Below are 22,079 nucleotides of genomic sequence, written 5' to 3'. Positions count from 1 at the left end.
AGAAAAAAGAATTTTTTTTTTTTTTTTTTTTTTCATTTTACAACGAAAACGTCGTTCTCGGTTTATAAAATGTTTCTTAAAATAACAGAATTTATGATGAAATATGCACACAAAATAACAGCATGGAAAGTTAGTATAAATAATTGGAAAAAAAAAGATAACAAGCAAGACATTTTTCTGATTTTTGCTTAAAAAATTACAATTGTTTCTTTTCGCAATTTGTGTATTTTAATACTTCAATAATGAACAGACGAGCTTTTTTCTTTCAAGTTCAAAATTATGAGCTGTAAATAAACAAAACGCGAGTAAGTAAAGCAAAAACATTTCTGCTACTATACCTTTAATTTTTGATTGTATAACTTATTTATTTAGCTCTTTTTTTCATTTTTTTTTCAGTCTTTATTTTACCCAGCCTTTCGATTTATTAAATGTTTATTAAAGTAAGAAATCTGTAGACAAATAAATTGAATAAAATGTTTCTACTAATAAATAATAAGTATAAAGAATATTTTTTTTTAAAATTTGTTGTAGTACTTACAATTATTTCTCCAAAATTTTTAATTAAAAATCGGACGTTGAATTTAATTTTAATTAAATTTACGTAAAATAATTTACTAAGACAAAATGTATAACACGGAAATCAAACAATTAAATATTGAACCAAATGTGAATAAAATACAGTGTTATATCTCAGATTGCGCTGAAGTTGAACAAAATCTTGAACAAAAAAAAGTGTCTTGAAAGTGCATATTTAATAAAAAATCTGCAGTAATATGATGCAAATAACATTTAGCCCTCTAATTATTTTGAAGCTTTAGAAAAAGAAATTATTTACAATTCTTAATTATTGATAGCTATTTATAGATTTAAATTTGCTATTATTAAACTTGTAAATAAATATTGAAACGGAAATTAATACAAAAAAGGTACTCAAAATATTATCTTTTAATAATATCTAATAATAATAAAATTAACATTAATCTTTTTTGATATTCTGTTATTGGGGGTAACCATATTCAAGAAAAATTTAAAAACTGGCAAATAAAGATCAAGAAAGCTATCTGTTTTAACTGTTGATTATCAATCAAAGAATATTTGTAGGTTAAATATTTGCGTTACAAATGTCGAACTGAATTCATCAAATTGATGTGAAATTAAAGTCTATAATATTTACGATAAACTATTAAAACATTTATCACCAATTTTAAATTTTTCTAGTTTATAAGCCAACTTAGGCTGTTAATTATTTTTTATAATTTTTTTTTATCCTGAATGATATAGTTTATTGAAGAAAATTGTTATATTTTTTGATTTTACCTGATGCGCGTACTGTAAATATTGTACGTAATCCTGTGATGTTATTTTATTTTCACATTTTTGGTTTATATTGTTACTATTTTTTGTTTCTTATTTACCATTATTTTTTATTTTTTAAATTTTCGTTCCCTCCCCTGTAAATATCCCTCTTAGGTCTTAAGGTTGTTTTTCGAAGGCTCCATCGTCATATGAAATAATGCTTTTTTACGAATAATATGCTATTTCATAACTTATGTGAGTTTGCAATCGTTACTCGTGACTGTTAGGACAAGTTTAGTCTATCTAAAGATAGCGCTGTCTATGCTTATTCTGAAAATGTCACAAAACGTCGATATGGAGAAAAGCTACAGCTTTGAAGAAATAAAAAGCGTCTGAGGTCTACTTTTTTAATATTTAAAAACTTACTCCAATGCTGTATTATCTGGCTCAAAGAAATTTGAAAAAAATGAGAACAAGGCAGTGATTTTGATAATTTTCTTCAAGGTGGGAAAAAATTATCGCCAAGTTGGTGATTTTTATAAAAGTTTGATAACTTTTAAAGCATTTAAGTTATTTGTCCGTTCTACAGCTCAGATAATTCTTCCTAGTAAGATGATATAAATAGTTTAAAATCATCGTTTTGCTTCAAGTGTAAGGCACTTAAACTTTTTGAAGTTATACTTCTTATGCGACTTCCAACAAGGCTGCGTTTAACTTTTAACGCTACATTTTTATTGGCCGGGAAATCACGTGGTAGGATCCAGTTTTCCCTCATTCATTTCCATATTGTTTTGGTTCTCACTAGCATAAAAATAATAAAAGTCATAAAAGTATTGTTTTTCTATAAATATTTTTTTAGTTTGATTTGATACACATATAATTTAATAGTATTTTTTTTTTTTTCAAATTTAGTGGATAACAATTGTAAAAAATGAGTGAAAACAATCACACGGACAATGCGACGGATTTAAGGTTATGTCAAGGTACGTCTCTTGTGAATATCAATTGATTGTTAGGTTTTCTCTTTTGAAATTACATTATGACGCATTCACATACATTATTAATACAAATACATTTTCCATGGCGAGACGATGAGGCAACCACAAGCACTTCCACTGATTCAAGAGGTCCACGAGGGAAAAATGCTCAATATTACCGTGATTACAGAGCACGTAAGCGAGCGGAGCAGGAAAAAGAGTCGTTGAATAGAACTAGTGATCCTTCCACGACTGCTGATTCTTCTATAATTAACGTCGCAGGTTGCGAAGTTTAACTTCTTCCGCTCGGAGGGACTCCACGCACTATTTTTTTTTTAAAATTTCTTTGGCGATAAAGCTTCGAAAAACCATGTCAAATAATTCTGCCATTTATGATGAAATTTCCTCTACCTTCTCCAATAGATCCAATCTTAATTACTAGACTATCATCTCCAGCTATTGTATTTTCTCTTAAATTATTATTTCGGAGCCCTGATATTCAGGAACTCCGTTGCTTAAAGCAACACCCGTCGCCCTTCATGAAAAAAAAATATCTAACAAAATAAGAGAAAAGCGTAATTAAGTGGGCGAAAAAGAGATAAGTTTAAAATAAATGGTGTAAAAAAAATATTCAACCACGCTACAAGCGTGGTTGAATGATGGCGTGGCGTGGTTAAGGGATAACCTAGCAACGGAAGGAATTTAATTTAAATTTTCCCTGAACAGAAGAATATTTGACAAAGTTTCTCCGCACTTTTTAGAATGTTAACAATTTAAAATGAGGAAACAATCACTTTTTTTTCTTCGACAGGGCTTGGAAATGCTATTGAAAAGGGCAACTGCTAAAGATGGTTCAATGTCAGTAAATCAAGTCAAAAATGGGGTACTTAAAAATAAAAAAAAATTCACAAGAAGATTAAAGCAAGAAATTTTTTATAAAGTTTTTCTATTTGACTTCTATTCTAAACAAAAAACTTATGGAAAAGTTGGCGAGATAATTTAAGTAAAAATTTAAAAATTATAATTTTAATAAAAAATAAATGAATTTTTTTATAACTTATATTTTTACAGTTGTTTTTAATTTTTTTTATATATTTTTACAGTTGTTTTCAATTTTTTTTATATATTTTTACAGTTGTTTTCAATTTTTTTAAATATATTTTTAAATTTTTTATATCTCTTTCGGGAACTATTCGATCGACTTATATTAAATTTCGTGTATCAGCATAAGAAGTCTTATGCATAAGCAATCATATGTAAAAAATCGCATTTTTTCGTACATTTTACCTGGAGCCTTTTCCCTTTTATTTATTAATGATTTATAGGTGATAAAAAGAGAAAGCTTAGTTTTTTTAATTATCAATTATCTTAAAAATTTGCTACCTTATATTTTATGGCAGATATTTGTTTCAATTACCCTATAAAGCTGTGAATTAACGGAAAAAAAAGTACCGTAAAGAGGCATCAGAAAAAAAGCACCTCATCAGCAATTATGTAAATGTAACGTTTTATTTCATTCGGGCCGTTCAGCTCCAATTTTTTTTATTAAATAATGAGTCGAACGTAATTAGATCTTTAAAAAAATAAGCAAGGTGCAAAGTTATTCAAAGGAACTTTTAACATATTTGTATATACATTGACTTTTAATACTTTAAATTATAAATATAAATATAATGTTATAATGTATAATAGGTTGTTAAATTCATATAATTATTAAAGTTGGTACTTTTTTTTATTTTTTATTTTTTATTTTAACGGGTACTTTTTTTCTGTCCACCCGAAGTCAACTTTTCATTATACAAAGTTGTTGTATATAGGTAGGCTTAATAAATGTTGGAAAGTTAATGTATTTGTCTATACAATATAAATACATTAACTTTAATTTATAATGAATACATATTGAAAGTTAATGTATTTGTATATACATTAACTTTTAATACTTTACATTATAAATATAAATGTAATGTTATAATGTATAATAGGGTGCTAAATTCATATAATTATTAACCTTGGTGCTTTTTTTTAAAGGTACTTTTTTCTGTCCACCCGAAGTCTACTTTTTATTATAGTTGTTGTATAGAAGTAGGCTTATTAATTTTTGGAAAGTTAATGTGTATTTGTCTATATAATACAAATACATTAACTTTAATTTATAATAAATGCATATTAAAAGTTAATGTATTTGTAATAAATGTTGTCATATAATAAATGCTGGAAACGAAATACCTACTTATTATTTATTCTTACTTTCATTGATTTTAAATTCGGTGGAGCTGTGGATTATTCAATGATAAAAATTGAAAAAAAACGAAAGAAAAAAACGAAATTAATTTAAACATTAATATTATTTTTTGTATGAATTGTTTATTATGGGAGTATTGTCAGGAAAAAAAAACGAACAATCTTAATAAATGTTTTAAAACAATGTATTTTAAAATATAATTATGCCATGCAATTGAAGAAACAACTTGCAAGTCGTTGTTATTTCAATTGCACGATAGAATACATGCTTAGTGTAAAAATTTACTGAATTATTTATGAAATGGTTCCCTAAATTTAGTTTTGTCTCGAGTTCAAAACAATTGAAAAGAACAGCAAACACTCAAGACTTGCCAATCAAAGTAAAAGACTGAAATTCAGATAAGATAACATTTTGAGTCACCCCTAATACAGGCCCCACCGTTCAAGACAAGAGGTTAAATTGCCCCCACTTACCTTTGACAAATTGGCAGCATAATTTGTCGTCTGCCCAATAGCATTTTAAAAAAAAGAAGAAGAAAGAGATCGTTTGAAAATAGCTATCAAATTTAATCAGATCGTTTGACAGTTAAAGCGATTGCTTTGGTTTAGTTCTTTCGTAATTTATGCAAAAATAATTATTACAGTCGAAAGTTTATGAGTCATCTTTTTTTCATGCTGCAATTTAAATTAAAGATAATTTTAGCTTTGAAAAATTTGTCTTATAAAGACACTATATTATTTTTGGCAAAGTTGGGATTTTTGGTATTTTATTGAAAATTATGGCATGGTGCTTAGGTCTAGATATTAAATTTTTTTTGATAATTCAGATTTTTTCTTTGTTTGACTTTTGTAATTAAATTTTGTTTTACAAATTCTACAGTATTAATTATTTGTTATTTTGCTGTGCGATTGAAAAAACAACACAAGTGCTTCACAAAAGATTTTTACTTACGTTTTTTTTTTTTCAATTGCATTTCAGTAACTAATTTATTAATAAATACAGTCATCTCAAGATTTGGAGAGGAAGTACAATACAGATATTTAACAAATGTCCAAATTATAAGTATATATTTAATAAGTATGTTAAAATAAAAATTTCTGTATTTTTATTGAAGATCACGTGGTAAAATTTATGTTTCTGGTTCTATGAGAGCACCAAAAAAGTTCGGGAAATTTTTACCGAAGTTATTTGGTAATGATTTTGGTAAAATTAATAAAAAAAATAGGGTTTCATAATATGTTATGAATTTTGGTAAATGTGGCAAAATTTGGTAGCTTTATCATGATACCACGGCTTAGAAACCTTTTACTTGATTAAATTTACTTTTCAGTTTTGTATTTTTTACTAAATGTGTGGTAATAAGAACTCTAATTTTGAAAACCAGAATTTCCTGTAAACCATTATGGAGGAAAAATTGCGGAATGAATGGTTTAAGTACCGTGTATTTTGGTTTTAATAATCAGAGTTATGATTTTTTTTTTTTTTTATCAGAAATGCACTAGGGCAATTTTACCAGAATTTTTTTCATCGTGTATAATTTTTTACTATTGTACAGTGTACGATTCAAATCAATATCGAGTAAAGAAAAGGAAGTATGGCAAATGAATTAAAACATAAAAATTAGGTTTTCAATGACATGTATCATCTTTCTTAACTCAAATAGTCTAGCTACATTTGCTTAATTCGTTAGAAATAAGTGTTTTAATGTCGTCTTAAAAACGTCTTAATACATCTGGTGATTCCTATATAGTCTCGTTATCGTTGTTTCTAATTTGAGTTGCCCGTGGTGATGTAAATATTATTCTAATTTAGCCCTCCTCTAAGCTGTGGCTTTTATAAATCATCTTTAGATACGAAAAAGAAAAGGAAAGTTGCGTAAGACATCCTCCTCCGGCACATGGTAACAACTTTCGAATCTTTTTATGGAGAGAATTTCCGAGGTCGAATTCCTGACCGATCATTATACTTTCTCTTAAGAAAGTTAAAACCACACTTACGGATATTTTAAAGGATGAGAAAATGTTTCTCTCGCAGTCCATTGTATTTTTTTTGGCGAAATTTAATTACGTTAAAGACAGGCAGTTACTCCGACGGTATGCAGTCACCTGAAAATTATAAAAGGAAACCGCGCGCCTTGATAATTGCTTTGTGACTGCCTCTTCTGTCAATTTCACTGACAAATATACCTGCTTTCATAATATGTGTGTCAGTCATGTTCATTTGAGAGGTTAAATGTAGAAAGTGTCGTTTTAAAGAGTGTTTTTCTTCGCCAAGGAAAAAAAAAGAAGAAATACCACTGAGAAACCATCCGGAAAGCTTAAGTTTTAAACCCTATAAATTTTGCTTCTTAAAAATTAGAGACTGAACATGAAAACGAAAAAAAAAAGTTTACAAATCTCAGAATTATATGACTTAAAAAAAATCTAGCCACTTTGACGAAATATTCTCATTTAATAAATAGAAAGAATAATAGGGCCGGGATAGCCTGGTTGGTAGGGCACTGGGCCCATGTCTAAGTGGCCCTGGGCTCGATCCCTGTCGGCCGAAGACTCCACGTGTAGTAAATGGTCACTGATGCACGTTAAATCTGTCGAGTCGCAAAAGTCCTCCATGTTTCACTAACAAATCCACATCTCTGGGGATACTGAATTGGAGATTGATCGTTCTCTGATTCCGGTCAAAAATACGATCTGTGGATGAATGAATGAGTGTATGAATGGGTCCACCCTATGAACGGGTGTGGTAAACGGGTGTGTGTGGCAGAAGTCGAATTCTTGGCCATAGATGGCGCCACTGGAAAAGAAGAACAATCGCACCCCCTCTGCCTAAACAGGCATACGTCAACAACAACAATAATTTTCAATATTCGCGCATTTTTATTAGTCTACATTATGCAGTGTTTTATTTATTAATTAATTTTTTTAATTTATAACCGTCATTGAACAGCCGACCCAATTTTGTCTTTATGACTACCCATGTTCAATTCCGTAGCCTTGTTATTTTGAACCCAATCCAGAAGACAAGGGAACTCCTGGATCAAGTAGTGGGAGAAATTTGCCTCCGTAGACGACTTTTTGATAGAACTAACCTGCATTTGCCTTACATGGTGGGGAAGAGCCCGAAAACGACCGACGGTTAGCCCGACAGCAGGGGGATTCTAACCCATGATTCGTCTACCTCTGAAAGTATTTTACTTCAGCACTGTGGTTGGTGCGAGCCGGGAGCACAGTTCGTATCGACCAGCCACGGCTGGGATTCAAACCTTGCGCTCATCTCATTGGGAGGCGAATGCTCAGTTCCTTGAGCCACCGCGGCTCACCGAATATAATTAAAAGTCAACAAAATTAAGAAATATTAAAAAACATCGAAATAGCAGAAATGTAAACGTATTTTTAACACTTCTTGTTTGTATATTGCTACCTTTATGGGCAAAAATACCATTTGTTATTTGCAGCCCTTGTCTTAAACTTAGTTACCCTAATACTTTGTTTGGAACCAAACTTTGTTGCTTATTGATCCGTAATATTCGATTTGAAATTTTCGGTTGCTAGTAGCTAACTGGCGAGTGGAAATATCACAACCTTATATATTTAGTTCTTTAAAACCATAAGAACCAGATCTACATTTCTCATTGAAAAATGTTTAGATATAAAACAACAATTTTTTCATGTTATTTCTCAAAAATAAAATGAAAAAATATCTCAAACTAGGTACAGATTTTTTGTTTACAATGAACTATTGCAGTTTTTAAAACGAAAATAAAGTAAAAATGCTCAAGTAAGAGGGTATCATAATATGAAATAATTTACTTCCATCTGTTCGTTTTACGTGGTAACAGAGACAAAAGTAAAATACAATGCTTTAAGCATTGTCCGTCATTTGTTGTACAAGGTTAAGTAATCGAAAAAAGTGTCTTATTTCTGATTTAAAGGGAGAAGAAAAAAGGAATCTTTGTAGCGCTCAAGGCAAAGTGTTTAAAAGAAGGCCAGGGTCGAGCTGTACATACATTTCTGTTATCAGGGTGTGATTGTAGAAATGGAATAGGAAGATTTACCTCTTTCTTTTCCTATTCAAAACGTATTTATTTTACATTGTCGACAAATTTAATGAGTTTCATGAATGATGCGTTTTTAAGATAGAATTATACTATTAAATGTAGTGTAATACAAAAATGTCGGGTTGTGAAGTTAATACCAGAATACTGTTATACTCCATCGCAAGTTAAGAATAGTATAGGATTTAAGTAATCGTCTGCAACTTATGCAGTCATAGTTCCGTTTTATTTCGCTCTCAAATTTTACAAATATGCTCTCAAAACAATATAAAAGCTTTTAAAAGTTTAACGTGCGTCAGAGAGAAATATAATTCGTGCTATCTTTTCTGATATATAAATCATAGAATTATTAAAATGGCTATAGTTTCGTAGTCTTACTGGAATTCTAGACATGGCGACATACTTCGATAAATAAGGAGAACATTGAAGAGGAAACAGTCATATTACGCAAGAGCATTGGATTTCATTGGACCACTTTAAATTCGTGGTTGAGTTGTAATATTGCTCGTAAATTTTGAGTTATCTCGTTTAATTCAAATGAGTTTCAAACTATTAATTTTGATAATTAATGATCACATTACTAATAATCATATCGTAAATAATTAATAGCATATTCATAACTATAAATATTAAGTTCTTAGCCGTCGTGCTGTAAACACATATATCTCGTAAGTCTTGAGTGAATTTCGAATTATTTTGCTTAATTTAGATGAGATTCATACTATTATTTTTGATAATTAGAGATCACATTACTAATAATCATATTGTTAATAATTAATAGCTTATTCGTAACTGTAAATTTTGAGTTCGCCGCCGTTTTGCTGTAACTTGCAAAATGTAATTTGTGTATCTCGTAATCTTGTGTGAATTCCGAATTATTTCGCTTAATTTAAATGAGATTCATACTATTATTTTTGATAATTAATGATCACATTATTAATAATCATATTGTTAATAAGTAATAGCATATTCATAACTATAAATGTTAAGTTCGCCGCCGTTGTGCTGTAAACACATACATCTCGTGATCTTGTGTGAATTTCGAATTATTTAGCTTGATTGAAATGAGATTCATACTATTATTTTATATAAATTAATGAACAGATTATTAATAACGATATCGTTAATAATTAATTTTAAATTTGTTAAATAACAATAAATTCAAAGTTCGTGGTTGTGCTGTAAGCACATATGTCTCGTAAATCTTGACTCAATTTCAAATTACCTTGTTTAATTTAAATGAGATTCATACTATTATTTACAATAATTAACCATCACATTATTGATAATTAACGATATTTCGGATGATAGTATAAATAAATTTATCATACATACAAATTTAAAAATCTTGGTTGCGTGTAAACATGTTATAAGCTTACAAAGTTTATCCTGTGTTAAAAAAATGAAAACTAAAGATTCGAACGGATGGCCGCAAGTCTTGCGTAAATTTCTAGTTTTCTCGCTTAATTTAAAGGGCTGTATTTACATAATGAAAGAGGTAAAGTTCATTAAAATAGTCATTTTAAATAAACGACCTTCGCTTTGGCAATGGTTAATAGCGCCGTTGGACTTCGTCCAGAAACTGAAGGTGCTGAGCCACCCTGACGTAATCTATAATAACTAGATGTAAGTTTTTAATCTGATTTTTACTTAAAATTCGACCTTCAATAAAACCGCTTCTCCATCCCCTTAACTTCGTTTTATTATGCGTTTAATTTCCTGTTTTTTACCTTTTTTGTTTTCAGACATGTTATAACAGCCGCTGTCAAGGGCGGTCAAACGGATTACCCACATTTATTTGCGGCTAATATAGAGATTCAAAATGATTGTATTTTTTGAAAATGATGATAGGGATTTGAAATTGCTTCAAAATATCAGTTTTCATTCTCTTATTTAATATTCAGTGTTGAGAGTTAAGCGTTGGATTAGCCTTGGGAAATAATGCGTTGTAAATACAGTAATGAATGTTTTTGTTGCTATTAAAAAGTTGTTTTCACTATGGAATTAATTAATCAGTGTACAACTTCATACGCTTTTACAATGTTATTCTTTACTTTTTTTTATTAGCATTGATGCATAAAATTTTATTTATTAAACCTTTGCAAAATAATTAGAAAAACAACAATTGTATTATGTAATTAAATTAAAAACTAAATAATTTAATATAATAAAAAAAAATATTGCGTGTTTATTGTGGCTAATAAAGATTGTAAATGGTGTATCTTAGCTGACTTTTTTTTCAGACCGAAATATAATTTGGAATTTGAAATGACATCAAAATATCAGTTTTATTCTTTTTAGGGTTTTTTTTATTATCAGTGTTGGATTAGCTTTGAAAAATGATAAATTGTAAATACACTAATGAGTGTTTTTTACCCTTCATTATTTAAAAACTGATTTTTATTGTTGAATATACTGGCATAGTATTAAATTCTTAAGTTTTTAAAGTAAAAAAAAATCTTTTTTAAGGAAAAGTTAATGTTAAATAAAGTTATTTGTTGTAATAAAAATGCAGTTAAGTAATTTTTATTACAAGATTTTGTTGCCAATTCCATTACATTCCTGAATTTTTTTTTCTCTTGGGGCATTTTTTGGCGTATTTTTTATTACTTTATTTTTTTTTACTATTTTGATAGTAGTGCTTTTTTTACGCACAGGTTCTTTGGGTCCTTTTTTGATGAGAAACTTTTCTTAAGATTTTTACCCTCTAACAGACACAATCCTATTTATATACGTGAAACAAAAATTCTGCTCTAAGTATTATTACATTTTTCCTTTATTTTTTAGTTATATTATTTTAGCTTTTAACATTTATTTCAAACTCATATCAAAAATCTTATCTCGATTTATCTTTACTATGATATTTAAATAAGTATTTGAATAAGTTATTTGAAAATTCAACAAAGCAATAACATTTGGATTGAAGTTTCTTTCGATATTATATAAATAGTGATATATACTTTTATAGTTCTTATATAAACAGTAAGAGAATTTTTTTTCTCCAAAGATAACATTGCTCGATCTTATCATTAAAATCAGAGAACTAACCTCAGAGAAACGAATATTTAAAGTGCGTCGAAATTTTTTTCGACTTAATTGATAAGAAATAATTTCCTTCCCTCCAACTCACTATTTAAAATGTACATGATAAAAATAAATCACAAGATATATTTTTTCAAGAAATAAGTAAATAAGTACGAAGAAAAAAGTTTATGAACAAGGCAGCCAATCCCATGTGGTCTAGTGGTTAGGATTCGTGGCTTTCACCCACGCGGCCCGGGTTCGATTCCCGGCATGGGAAGAAGGGTTCTATGGTGTAATGGTTAGCACTCTGGACTTTGAATCCAGCGATCCGAGTTCAAATCTCGGTAGAACCTTATATTTTTTATAGAAGTATCACTTTTAATTATTATTGTTTACCATTGTTAATTTTTTATTCGTCAAAAAACCTTAATTCTGAACATATTTTTCAACTACCTTCATTTCATCGTATCTTTATCCACATTCTCTATTGCTTCAATGCAATGCCATTTTAAAAATCGACATTTATCTCCCTTAGAGAAAAGTCAATATGAAATCTTATTCAGATTCTGAAATTAGAAAAATTATTATTGAGAAAATTGAAACAAATTTCTATAACATTACATTTATATTGCATTTTTTAATATTTACTCTTCCAATTAGCAGATTAAAAAGAAATTTCTTATTGTATAATCTTATTTTAAGCAATGTACAAAAACTATGTTGAGTTTTATTATCATTATTATTTATTTCATGCACAATTTTTAATTTTTTCAACAAAAAGCCTTTTTTGCTAATTTACAATTTACTGTTATTTATATTATTTAATTCTACTCTTTTCTTTTTTTCTTCTTTTTTTTAATAATCTTATTACTATTAGTGTCATTTTAATAACAATTAAATCTTTCCATCTTAGAATACTCGTTGTTTCTTTTCACTTCAATTTTCTTTTTTTGGGAGTGTAATTTATTCTTTAGTATGCATTTTATTTTATACTGTTTTATTTTTTACTGTATACTGTTATTTTTTACTTTATTCTACTCTTTTCTTTTTCTTCTTCTCTTTTTTATACTCTTATTACTGTAAGTATCATTTTAGTAACAATTAAATCTTTCCATTCTAGAATACTTGTTTTTTTTTTAAATTTAATTTCTTTTTTATGGAGTGTAATTTATTCTCTAACAGGCATTTAAATTGGCACGATGCGATGATTGATTGTCAACTTATAAATTTTGAAAGAATATAATATTTTAATATTGCATATTTATTCAATAAAAAAACTGCGTGCGATTGTTTAATAAGTATTTTAACTTCAGCTTAAAATGTTTATTCACTACAATAAAATTGATGTTTGTTTTTGGCATAAGTTGTGATCTATTCTAAATATACGTGAATAACTTTTAATTATTGCTCACCTCGCCATTAGTTATTTCAAATATACATGAATTACTTTTAATTATTGCACACCTTGATACTAGTTATTAATAATTGCACACCACACTATTAGTTACACTAAATATACATCAATAACTTTTTATTATCGCACATCTCACAATTAGTTATTAATTTTTGCACTGACTCACTATTAGTTATTCTAAATATACATGATATAATTTTAATTATAGCGTACCTCGCTATTAGTTATTCTAAATATATAGGAATAACTTTTAATTTTAGCATACATCGCTTTTTGGTATTCTAAATATACATGAATAATGTTTAATTATTGCACACCACGCTATTGATTATTCTAAGTATTTTGTAGTAACAGGAAAAGAACCTAAAGTATCACTCGTAAATAAAGCAAAAAAGGAAAAAAAAAAAAAAAAAATTTTTTTTATACGGCGAGATGATATTGGAAAAGTTTTAATGAATTTTTGTTTTGCTTATTTCACTTTATTTGCGGGGATATAAATAATTGAAAATACAAGTTTTGGCAGAGCGATTAGTAAAGTTTATTTTTAACGCGTACTCTTCACATTTTTGTCTTGACACTTGAGCTAATTCAGTTTAAAGGTAATTAATTGTTTTTATTTTGAAATATATGTTTAAAAAAATAAGATTGAAAGGAACATTGGTTTTTGACACGCCCCTAATTAGACTTATTAATTAGGGAAAAAACAAGCATAAAAACACTCATTCAAATTATATTATCAATTTTGCTAGAGCTCTCTTTTAAAATTTAATACAGTTCTGATTTTATTTATTTGATTTAAAAGGTTTATTTGATTATTTCTTAAATTCGATTTTCACTACGTCAATAAACACAAATATTGACTATCCATTAAATTTTATTTTGTCCGTCTTCAAAATTGTAATTCTTTTTTTTTTCTTTCAGCGAAACTAGTCAATCTATAGAATAGACATGAAACTGAAAAAGTACCAAAACAAACCACTTAAAAAGAATTCTTTTTCGAAGGTCAGTGCCTTCTTTCCCAAAGATGCCCATCCAGGGAGGCAGGAAGCAGACGATCCGATTACTAAAGATTGCGGCAGTTTTACACTCCCCCCTATCGTAAATTTTGGAGATTGGGGGTCGGCTTCTTTTTCCCAATGCCCCACAACCAATTAGAGAAGTTGGAAAACAAGGATGCTACTGCTAACACTTGGTAAATAGAAGAAAAGATAAAATGTTGATTTTTCTCAGAAAACGAAAAATATTTCATTTCACTTTTTTTTGTGCAGTGTATTTTCTTAAATTACACAAGACTTTATTTTAGTTTAATAAACAGCATTACTTACCTACCAAGCATTATAGCATTTCTTTAATGTATGTCTTTCTTTAATGTATGTCGTTCTTTAATGTATGTAATGTATTTCTTTAAAGTATGGTAAACCAGCGGTTACCAATTTTTTTCGGTTATGGAACGCAAAGTGATCAACATTCTTCCGACGGAACAGACACTTTATAACTAAAGTATATAAAGTGAACGTAAAGTAATATTGTGAACGTACACATTAATCTTTAAAAGACTGCTTTATTTTGAAAATATTTATTAAGAAGAATGGAGTTTTTTCTTTGTTCTATACTACAAATTAGGTTTATAACCGACAGTTGAATTATTCACAGTATTGGAGCCGAAACTGTCCTTATTTTGAATTTGTTTTTGGTGTATAAACATAAGCTGAAAATGCATAAAATAAGCCAAATTATAGATTTCGTTGATAAATTTAAAAGAACTGTTATAAACATTGAAAATGAGGGAAATATATTTCGTTATTAACAATCTAAGTTGTTTTATTTTGGTTTGAAAAGTGCTTTCGGAAGTTGTAATGTAATATTTTAGAAATAAATGTATGTCCGTTTCATAGTTTATCCAACGCATAGCTAATTTAAAATATTACCTTTTCTTCTCCAAAAAGCGTGCTATATCTTTTTTATTAGCATTTTGATTTAAATAATAATCGTAAAGGCATTTAGATGTTCCGCTGCTCTTCTGCTTTGATTATCTGGTGTTTTTTTCCCCCCTACCTAAAATAAAATACTATAGGCTTACTAAATCAAGGATTTTGATAGATATCCTTCTCAAATTAGAAATCGAGAAAATACACAATGTAAATCGGAAAATTTTCCGTAATATTTAAAATAAAACTAAGAAACAAACCAAAGAAAGTAATCGAATTGTTTTCTGATCATCCAGTTTACTGATTCAAACTAAATTCACCAAACTGTATCAGTCATTATTTTCATCAGTAGGTAAATATTTTATATTTCTTTGGTCAAAGTTATTTCTTTTAACATGTCTTTAGTTATTTCATTATTGTTGTATAGGCTTAAAAGACACTTTTAATTTCCGTAGGTCAAGTTTCCCACACAGTGATGACTCAAATCATCCTCAAGTAACATGGTTCGACCCAATTTGTACACTTTTGAGAAATCATTAATAAAAAAAAGTAATTTGTAATCAAGTCAAGCAATGCAAGTTTCTTAAAAATAAAGATATTCTTGAGATATGGAAAAATACACAAAAAATAACATTAACATAAAGGGGTCCAAACTTGGACGTCTCTCCTGACAAAACTATTGGGACCATATTTATCACATTGCGGCTACCCCTTATATTTTGGGAGTCAGAAATCCGAATCCGTTGAAAAAAGGGTAGGTTTATTCAGAGAAAGCGCGTTTTTGTGTCTGATATCGTTTAAATTATCGTCTGCACTTATTAATTCGAATATTTGAGATCACCCCTTCGAACCATTAAGATTGAGTCCTAGAATGCTAAGATCCGATTATTAGATCAAAAGTTATTCCGAATGGTTCGTTTTTTTTTTTTTTTTTTTTTTTTTTTTTTTTTTTTTTTTTTTTTTTTTTTTTTCAATTTCGCCCACAGTACACTTTTGAGGAATCACTAATAAAAAGAGTAAATTATAATAAAATCAAACATACCAAGTCTCTCCTAAATAAAAATATGCAAAATCAGGGAAGGACAATTATTTATAAATGATTTATAAACTTTATCATCTTTAATTAATATTATATATTTATAAATTTTATCATAATTTATAAACTTTATCATTTGGCATAGAACTGTTTCCACATTTTAATACAAACTACATATTGGTTTCAAATAATAAGTTATTATAAATTTTTAATTAATTTATTAATAATTACTAATGAATTTATTAATAATTACTAATGAATTTATTAATAATTACTAATTAATTTAAAAATTAAATTGTCTGAACAGCAACTTTCATCCTCCAAAATTACTTTCCCACTTCCATAAATCTATGTCTCTGTGAGAAGTCATCAGTGAAGAGATTCTGAATAGGTAGATTTTTAGAATTTTTAGAGATCGTTATCTTCACTGAGCCATAAATCTGTCATTGTACAAGAGAAAACCTTGAACCAGATTTTCTGACCCCTTGCTGGAGGGCAGGTGGAAAATGTTGGTGAATCAATCCAATAGCCACTGGACATCTCTGGTAGATTTGAAGGAGGAGTGAAAGTCTAGGGGTCAAAGCAGATGATTTCCCCACAGGTTGGACTGTACCATCTTCCATTTCAGGGGGTAGTCTTTTGAGAAGCAGATTTTATCGTTTGGTTCAGAAAAAAAAAAACTTGAAACATGTGGAAATTAATCAACCTGATTAACCGTCATCGGCCGAATTATTGTTTTATTATGGGAGTGGTCAGTTTGTACGAGGCACAAAATACAGCCAAAGAGAGAGCAAAAAGAAAAAAGGTCTATAAAATGATCAAATTTTTGTTAGAAAACTGCATTTTTTTAAAAAGTTATTATCATGTGTATATGAAATGATGGTGAACGAAAAAAATGAAATATATAAATTAGCTAACAAAGTGAAAAAACAGTACTGGTGAAAAAAATAGAACGGAGAACAGAAATTGACTTAACAGATCTCGTGCTTTTTTAACTAAATGGTTAGAAGTCTTACGAAAGTTAAGAAAGTTCCCTGAATCGTAATAAATACACTTATCGTATCGTATGTAATATAATTATCCTATACGAATGATACTTTTTCAAATAATGAATATTTTTTTAACTGTATTAAAATAAAAAACTTCATTACTTTTAAAAATATTTTAAACTTATCATAAATTAACGTTTTAAAGGGACTATTATAAATTAATGCAATATATTCATATATGATAATACCTAGTCAGCAAAATTTGCGGTACTATATATATAAATTTGTGTGCGACCTCAACCAACACTTCCTAGAAGAAAGAAGGCCTCAGCACGGATCAATGTAGTAGTTCGACGTAGCGTACATAAACTGCGCAGTGGATGAAAACCATTCGTTACCATTAGTCATTCGTTTAGCTTCCAAATGCATCAAAAATCTTGTGAGAAGTTTTTAAAAATTTTCTTCTAAAATTTGAGATATGGCAATTAGGAATGTTTTGATGAAAGTGTTTTGCAAGTTCTAAAGGTATAAACACATTTTAAGTGGATTTTCAAAATTACTTATCTTGTAGTTCTAAAAGCACGGCAAAAGAATAAAAAAAAAAATAAGTAAACGCAGAGTTGAATATAAATGTAAAAATTATACTGGTAATTACTAATCTGCATGTGTGACGTATGTTTCTTCCATGCAATTACTAATACAGCAAGTTTAAAATGATTTCCCTGGTTGTCTAAAGATTTATAAGCAATTATTGAAAACCCTTATTTGGTAAATCGATAATTCTCCATAAATAATAATTTGAATAAGTAAATTAATACTTTTGAAATAAATTATTTATTGTTTAACAACTAAAAAAATGTTTTTATTTTCCTGGAGTCTATTATTATAGACATTTGATTTGAATATCAACAGCTAGGAGTCATTCAACTGTTTTTTTTATTATTTTTAAAATAGAAAATGGAATTGATTGACTCGGCAGGTGAAGTATTGAATTAGTTCGAAAAAAGTAATCGAATGCAGTCCAATAGCTTTACGGAAATACGAATTAATAATTTTCAATAGAATTACACAAAATATATGTTATTAACAGGATTAGCAAGAAGCTTTAAAAATATATAAATTATAACCTAAGTTATTAAAATAATGTTTTTTTTTCCTTTCTTCAGTTGAGCTGTTTATTGAAAAATTTTATTTTTTGACCGACAACGAAAATAATTTTCAATTACATGATAGATTAATATTTACTATTATTGGATGAAAATGATAGCTCTCCTGAGAAACATTTAATCGTTTAACAGTCTTTTTAAGTTGCATGCGTTTTCCTTTCTTTAACAACAAATAAGCAAACTTTATTGAACAACAGGAAATAGATAAGTTAAACATATATTCTATCCTATCCCGGTGATTAAGAAGAGAAATACATGCACAATTTATAAAAATGAAAGGAAAAGAAAAATCCATTGCGAAAAAATCCATTAAGAATTACCAAATATTAATACGTGCAATATACAAACATATTTGGTGAATAAATGTATATGCACACAACTTATATACAAAAATTATATGCATATGGTATAAATAAAATGATCATTATACGAAATGTAAAATATTATACATTTAAAATTTTATTAATATAAATATATCTGCTTAACCGACAGCTGGATAAAAAAAAAAAAAAAAAAAAAAAAAAAAAACATTATGCTTTATTTTCTATTAAATTTTCGCATTTTCTTCATAATGTGTCTCACATTAGACCCATTATTTTAAGTATCTCATATTGATGCAGCTATTTTGAGTTTTTCAGTAGTTTAGTAGTTGTAGTTGAGTTTACTCAGCAGATGAGTTTTGCAGTTGTGAGTATTAGCAGTTTTTCAGTAGTTGAGTTTTTTTTTTAGTATTATCAATATCTCACATTAGTTCCAGTTTTCCCTGTGTCTCATATTTGTTCCATTATTTTGAGCTTCTCCTATTAGTCCCATCGTTTGAAATGCGGTGTCTCACATTTGACTCCATTATTTTGAATGCCTTTTACATTAGTTTTTTATTTTGAAAGTCTTTATATTAGTCCTGTTACTTTTAATGTCTCACATTAGTTCATGATTGTCTTGTATTACTTCTATTATTTCGTGTGCCTCACATTAGTCCCCTTGTTTTCAGTGCCTCACATTTGACCCCATTATCTTGAACGCCTTTTACATTAGTTCTATTATTTCGAGGGTCTCATATTAGTCGTGCTATTTTCAGTGTCTCACATTAGTCCCATTATTTTTATTAGTCCAATTATTTTGTGCTCAATTCAAATTTTTTTGAAAATTAAAAATCATGATTTTTTTCTTTCGTTTGAAAACTCCGTTGAATGCATAAATCAGCAGGCGATGGTCCAACCAATTCCTCCTGCTGAACTCCTTTTATCGGTTATATGAGAGTAGGGAGATGAGGAGGTCGCAAAACAATCAAACTCATAAGAAGAAAAAAAAAAATTCGCCAGCTGCCTCGCACGTGCTTCACACGAGGACATGCTTTTAACACGAGTATGACGTCACTGAAACCTCCCCTCCTCTTCACCTCTATCTATATCTCCGCTGGGGGCACGGCCCAGAGGACCTACGATTTTTTTTTAACTGTTCCCTCTCCCCTCCTCTCTTTTGAAAAGAGGAATATTAGGAATGACAGGTCACCTGATTAACGCACCAGTGAATGATAGTTATTCAAATTAAAATAGTAAAGAAAAATTGAATTTTCAGTTCTGAATATGGTTAATATAATATATAGGGTATCAATAGATTTTATTTTAATCGATGCAGTCAATAACTATTGAATTAATAATTAAAAATCGATTTATTTCATTTTTTTAAAGTTTAAAATTTTTCATATCAAAGCACTTGAGTTACTGCTAATTGTATACATACTTTCGAAATATATTTTTCAAATAGAAAAATATTAAATAAGAATGATTTTAGAGATTGGTAGATAAAAAGTTTATTTCAGAAGTATTAATCTATTTATTAAGATTATTATTTATATTTGATCTATGGAATTACTCAATTTGGTGAGTTGTATATTTAATTATTTATTATTATACAGTATACTCTCGATATCTCAAACTCCGATATCTCGAAGACCTTGTGATGTCATAAAAAAGATTGGAATTATATATTTACCAAATATTAATTTGAAAAGAGATTTTTCTCAAAACCTTGTTATGCGGAATTTTTTTCGAAATAGAAAATGAATTTGAAATATAGAGAGTGCATTGTAATTTGAAATAACTCATGAAGAAAAATTGAAATTCGATATTGGTTGAGGGTATACATTTAAGTACTGATAATAAGATTAATAATAAAAGAGTAATATTTCGTGAATTTCTATTAATTAGAGTTTTAATAAATGCTTAATTTTAATAAAATTTACATTTGTCTTCGATTTGATCACGACTTATAGATTTTATGTGACAAGATAGCATATCGCGCTTTCATCGAATTGCGTAATCTTTCTAAATCTTTCAGTTTCTCATCCCCAGTACACTGTAAGTACAATGTACTGCAATTGTGCTTTGAATTCTGAAAAAAAAGGAACATAATTTCTATTTATTAAATCAGTCCGTCGAAATAATAAAATTAAATTAAAAGTAATAAAATATAACGAAATACATTCATATTTTTTTAAATAAATATAAGGTATACTATATAATTGTATATAAAATCCTATCAAATTAAGTACAGAACAAATTTAAAAGAAGAAGTTTTAAAATATAAATAGAACAGAAAAAAAAATTCTTCCTTTCAAAATTAATTATCCCTTTTACTAAAATTGAGTGTAGTTTATAACTTCAAATCTCACTATAACTTAACGTTTCAATAAAGTGTCTAACTAATTAGGGATATTTTGAGCTCTGTTTATATTTACTTTAAGTTTTTTAATGTAATTTAATGCATGTAGTTCGTCTCTAGAAACAACTCCCCTCACTAGAAAGTCTAAGGTCGTCTGTTGCTATGGAAACAAGAAACAGCGCATTTTAAAAAGGGGGGCTTCTCTTACATATGATTCTCTTTCTCACGTCGACTCGAACCAACACGTGTCAAATATTGACCCGAAACTCCTACTTAAATTAGTTAAGTCTCGCTATTATAGTCAACGCCCCTGTTCCAGACAAATGGCGAGTGGAATTCTTTCCATAGACAGGCTATATTTGAGTAAGTTTTTTGACTCCGTTTTTCACAAGGATTGTGAAAATACATATTAAGACCGGAACACCCAGTACAAAAGAACAATAAACTAAACGCATATTGGTGTATTCAAATTCGAAGCTATGTCGGCTCTCTTATACTAAATTATTTGAGGGGATTTAGTCCCTCTAAATTCCAATGTATGATGGCAAAAATCCCTTCCCCATCCAAAAGTAAGAAAATGTAAAATTAAATAACAAAATAATTTTTTCCTTCTTTCAGCCTAATGTAAATTATTCATTAATTTCAGCTGCTGATAATGTAAAAAAAGATAAATAAATAAAAATATGTAGAACGCCACGCGAGTAAGTAATAATTATTTGGCATGTTTTTTCATCTGCTCTTTTAATTTATGAAAATCACTTTTGATTTCTAAGAAGGTCATTTATGTCTGCATATAATGAATAGATAAACCTCACTTTAAGTCACATTATTATGAGTTCTTACATAATTCCATAAAACATCTGCTTTGATGCGCATAAACTATTCAAAATCATTGCGAATTGCATTTGTATTAGATTTTAATTTACTGCGACATTTATTACAAAAATACTACTTTTTAATCAATCATTCGAAATAAGAATTATTTTCATTTTAGTAAACTATATTTCTTAAGCATTATGGCAGATATGGGAGAATTTGAAATACTTGAAAATTTATTTAGATTGTTTTGATTTACTCTACATAAAACTAAGGAGATAAAATAAAGATACAATTGATACCAATAATATTTACAGATACCAACCAATTGTAATAAATAAGTGGATGCTTTGAAATGTCTTTTTTTCTCAATCTTGTATTAGAAAATGTAATAACTAGAGCCCGGATTTTGATGACCTAAAAAATCTCAACTAATGCCCTTAAAAAGTGCAAAAAGTATATGTTCTTGTGTC

General features: G+C 28.3%; 1 long non-coding RNA gene and 2 other non-coding genes across 3 annotated transcripts in view; all 3 read left to right on the top strand.

The window, feature by feature from the left end:
• Positions 1-14,339, top strand: part of LOC122270252 (uncharacterized) — a 48,899-nt gene extending 34,560 nt beyond the window's left edge. Inside the window, exon 2 of the long non-coding RNA XR_006225700.2 lies at positions 13,929-14,339. This is a non-coding gene — a long non-coding RNA (uncharacterized lncRNA). The remainder of the gene's footprint in view (positions 1-13,928) is intronic.
• On the top strand, positions 11,799-11,870 carry TRNAE-UUC (transfer RNA glutamic acid (anticodon UUC)). Its single transcript has one exon. It is a non-coding gene; the product is annotated as a tRNA-Glu (tRNA).
• On the top strand, positions 11,875-11,946 carry TRNAQ-UUG (transfer RNA glutamine (anticodon UUG)). Its single transcript has one exon. It is a non-coding gene; the product is annotated as a tRNA-Gln (tRNA).
• Positions 14,340-22,079: the final 7,740 nt, after the last annotated feature.

This window comes from Parasteatoda tepidariorum, chromosome 3 (assembly GCF_043381705.1).
Source record: "Parasteatoda tepidariorum isolate YZ-2023 chromosome 3, CAS_Ptep_4.0, whole genome shotgun sequence".
NCBI classification, from domain to species: Eukaryota; Metazoa; Arthropoda; class Arachnida; order Araneae; family Theridiidae; genus Parasteatoda; species Parasteatoda tepidariorum.
This window is presented reverse-complemented; position numbering and strand designations above follow the sequence as displayed.